We start from the raw sequence: 5,000 nt of genomic DNA on the forward strand, positions 1-5,000 counted from the left end.
TCTCTCTCTCTCTCTCTCTCTCTCTCTCTCTCTCTCTCTCTCTTACTCTCTCTCCGACACGCACGCAACCTCTTTACTTTGCCTCTTAGCTTTTCTCTCTCTCTCTCTCTCTCTCTCTTTTCTCTCTGCTACTCGAACGAGGCCCTCTCGAGGGAGCACTTCTACTTATACCCTAAGCTCTTCTTCCACTCCCTCTCTAACAGTTGCACTTTTCGTTGGAGAATTTTACGAGATACCGAGACTCGCGTGAAATCTCAGGTAACATCGTCGTAAAACATCGTTGCTTTACAGATTATCATCCAACTTATTCCTTTCTTGATCTCATTCGAAGAGAAATCATTTCTTCTATCCGATAAATTCTATTTCCCGTGATATTTCAATCAATGAGAAAACTCGGAGTTGGAAAAATCGTGGATGTTTTTCAATCGGCGTTATCTTTCTACATAGAAGGACCTATACAATTTTGCCGAATAAATTTTCAACATAGATTCGACAGTACCGTACCTTTAATAAAATTGCATTCGTGTTTCAACGTGTATATGTGTATAACATACATATATGTATATATGTATGTATGCATGCATATATATATATATATATATATATATATATAAAGGTTGCTAGAAAAGCATCGTAGTGGGTTGGTTGGGTGGGGTAGTTGAGCGCATTACGCGCGCTCGATGAATGCCAGATAGAAACGGGCTATGGGTTAAGTTAGGGTGGGACAGAACTGGAATAGGATAAGAGAGCGTGGAGAATACGATTGGACGACGATATCTAGTATGATTTCAGAACGTTCCCCTATTTCTCTTCTCTCTTTCTCTCTTTCTATCTCATTATATATATATATATATATATATATATATATATATATATATATATCTTTCTCTCTCTCTCTCTCCCTTCACCCTCTTTCCAATCGTTGATCGTATATACGCGACCTGCATTACCGACCGAGTTAACGAAAAAAGTGGACATCGATAAAATGATCGAATACGAAGGTTCCCTTTCTTCTTCTTCTTCTTCTTCTTCTTCTTCTTCTTCTTCTTCTTCTACTTCTTCTTCTTCTTCTTTTCCTTCATCCCCTTTCATCGACGTGATTAGAAGTTAAAATCAAAACAAAAAAATATATATAAAATAAAGAAGAAAAAGAAACAGAAATATATATATATATATATATATATATATATATATATATATATATAGAAAACATGTCTATTAACCAAGTTAAATTACATGTGTGCTTGAAAGGAAGTTTCCAACATTGATAACTTGATGCATTATATATAAACCATTTGACTTTTTGCGATGATTAAACCGTTTTGCCCAACTTGTAAATTATATTACGCTAGGTTGGGAAAGTAATAGAGATACAAATGCGACACGTACATACCGAATGAATCAACAAATCGGACATCGGTCCTCATTTACAGGGAGTAATTACGGCGAGTAATTAAACGATTTACACGATTACACTTTCTCGTTTGATACATTTCAGAGAAATTTATACTTTTTGCTCGTTCGACAACTTAAACGTCGCGTCGATGTTTCGTTGACTTATTTTTATTAGCGTTAACGAACACTATTCAAAGTTTCGGAACGAGGAGAGACAAAATGACATAGCACCCACGGCGATTTAGACGTGATAATGATTCGCGAAAAGAGAGGAGAGGAAGAGAGAGAGAAAGAAGAAAAAGAAAGAAAGAAAAATAGAAAAAGAAGGAAAAATACGAAGAGAAAGTAGAACGTCGTGGTACGACGTGTGTGTCGTTTGTCGTTTCAATCTCTTGGAAAAATTTTTGCCGATATAGGTTGAGATGAGAAAGGAGGTAAGAGAGAGAGAGAGAGGGGGGGGGCGAAGGAGTAGGGAATGGGTAACGTTATAGAGGAGAGGGTCTCATCTAGAGTCGGCCAAGTTTTCTGCCGATGTGGCCAGGTGTCGAGACACGAACTGCGAGCGGTATAGATTGTCAAAGTTGAGGGAAACTGTTGGCCGCAGAGTAGCAGAGTTTCGAAGGGGTAAGTTTGAGAAGGTACGCCACCGTGTCCTGGGATGTACAAGCTCCCGATCGCAACAAACCCTCCCAGCGAACTCTTGACAGAAACGCTTGCTTCTCTACTTGATTATCGTTAAAATCAAAAACAATAATGTACTCATAACGTACCGATAAAAAATTGATTTCCAAATAAAAAATAACATGAGAGTTCCGAATAACTGTTGTTTCTCTCTTTCTTCTTCTTTCCCTTTTCTTTCTTTCCTTTCTTTCTAAATAACTCGCTCGAATTTAATTTGAATTACGTTTTAAATGATTATATGCGTCGACTAGAACAATTCTCGATATAATATAATCGATCGATAATTTCATTCGTCCGACCACATTGATCAAATTTTTGTAGGAGATTTTAAGCTCGACAGCTTAAAATTTTCCTCATAACGATAAGAAAAGAAGATTCTCTTTAAATCGTCGATCATATTAATGATCGATCGTTCTACTACGAGAGATATATCTAACGAGACCTATTCGACAAAACCTTTGAAAGCATATCCCCCTAACGATAGGCAACACGTTCGACGTATACGCAAAACATTACTTAGAAATGCATTATGTCTAGGATAATAAATTTCAAAAATAATAAAAAAAAAAGAACGTTTCGATAATTAAAACGAGAAAAAATATAATATCAACAAACGAACCGTGAAGAATACATTTTTCCTAATGTTATGCGTTTGAATTTCGTTCTTGTCGAAATCTTCCAACGTGTCGATTCTTCGAATTTCCAACACCCAACATTTACAAGATCGCAGTGCCGATATACATTCGTACAATATGGCGTGAAGGGAAAAATCACAGAACGAATTCGAATCGAGCGTGTCCTCGATGTGCGACGAAGCGTGTCAACCTAGTAGACGATATTAACACTGTTTTCTCTCTCTCTCTCTCTCTCTCTCTCTCTCTCTCTTTCTCTTTAATTTTCTTTCATGTTCTTTTATTTTTTTCTTTCCTAACTTTCACGATTCGATCGAACGATTCTTATTAACGCGAATTCGGGTCCTATGCGAATAACTCAGCAGGAGAATGGAGAACATCAGTCGGTCTTCTCCGTTCCCTATAAAAGCATAATATCATAACTCTAACAGTATACTCAGTTTACGGGCCTTTTACGGGATTATTTTTATCGCTGTGTAAACTATCGACGATATCCCTCTATATCCGTCTCCGCTTTTAAGGGTAGTAGTAGTAGCGTGAGCTTTAACCTCCTATCATATCGTAGGGTTGCGCCGAGTTAGTTTCTACAAGACGAAGATGAATTTCGAATCCCCTTTCGTGTCATTAAATATCGTTTACTTTATATACACAAAAAAATTTTCTACGAATAAAAACTTTCATTTCATTTCTTTAATAAAACGATCCGATCATTATTCATTCGTTCGTTTGCATTAAAAACCGCATATAAAACCACTTTAAATTCTTACTTGTTAAATCGCGTCTACTGTGTTCTTTTCAAATTTTCATTAGAACAAAGCCTTTTAAATACATTTGACAGATGGAAATTTTACATTTGTTACAATTGCAATAAATTATCCTTAAAAAATTGGATCTTTATATTGCAAAATTTCTTTCTCGTTATCAAAACTTTCAATACTTATATATACATACATACATATACATATCCATATATAAGATATCTATGATATATTTCTATTTAACTACATGCATAACTACGATAAATCTTTCCTAATAAATTTTCTATCCATCTATCTCTATCTTTTTTTAATTTTGCAAAAATATATTATACTAACTTCCAACAAATATGGAAACGATTCGCAAAGATTCGCAGGAGAATGTCTTCCTGACTGTCGTACGGAACGTAGAGAAGCCGTAAGTTATTTCATCTCTTCTTCCTTCCTCTCTTCCCATCCCTCTCTATCTCCTCTCTCTCTCTCTCTCTCTCTCTCTTTCCTCACGAAGCTACCTCGACGATATTTACTATTTACTCGGCCTTCGAAAATGTCGTTCCGCGAGAAACTGTTTCCAGCTGTTGAAATTCTAGGCAGCGAGAAGCGCGACCGATGCGCGTTGCATTCTAATACGAGAGCTCACCGAATAACTTTGGAAACTGTTAGAAAACGACAAAAAGAGAGATAGATAGATAGATGGATGGATGGATGGATGGATGGATGGATGGATGGATGGATAGATAGATAGATAGATAGATAGATAGATAGATAGAGAAAGAGATAGAAAATAGTGAAAACAGAGAGGAGAGAGAAAAGGAGAGAGAGAGAGGAGAAAAAAGAGATGAAAATAGTGGAAACGGTGGAGAGAGAAAAAGATAAAAAAATAGTAGAAAAAGCGAAAAGAGAGAGAGAGAGAGAGAGAGAGAGAGAGAGAAAACGATAGAAGATAAAGTAGCTAACAGATAGACGTGACTTATCCTCGAACATTTATTTGTTTTTTTATATCTCTTATCAGAAAATGCAAAAGTTGGATGGTCAAGAACGCTTCTAAAAACAAACGAAAACAAAAAAAAACAAAAAAAAAAGAAATAAAAACTACAAGAAAAATAAAATTATCGATAACGTCGCGATATATTCGCGTCCAAGGAAAGAGGAATAAAGGAATACTACTGGCGATATTCTGTCCTTTTTCTATTTTCTGTTTCTCAAGAAGAAAAATAAGAAAACGAAAGAAACGACGACGACGAAGAAGAAGAAGGAAGAGGAGAAGAAAGAGGAGGAGGAGCACGAGGATGAGGAGGATGAAGAGGAGGTAGAGAAGGAGATGAAGGACGAGAAGAAGAAGGAGAAGACAGGGTAACCCTCTGACACGCGACACTTTCTGGATGATTAACTCCCCCTCGGTGTTCAAAAGCACTGAGTATCTCTCTCTCTCTCTCTCTTTCTCTCTCTCTCTCTTTCTCTCTCTGTCTGTCTGTCTCTCTCTCTATTTCTAGCAAACTCCAGCCAACTGACGGCAAAGAGCACTGAAATTACAATC

Source organism: Vespula pensylvanica, chromosome 14, assembly GCF_014466175.1.
Source record: "Vespula pensylvanica isolate Volc-1 chromosome 14, ASM1446617v1, whole genome shotgun sequence".
In the NCBI taxonomy this organism is placed as follows: Eukaryota; Metazoa; Arthropoda; class Insecta; order Hymenoptera; family Vespidae; genus Vespula; species Vespula pensylvanica.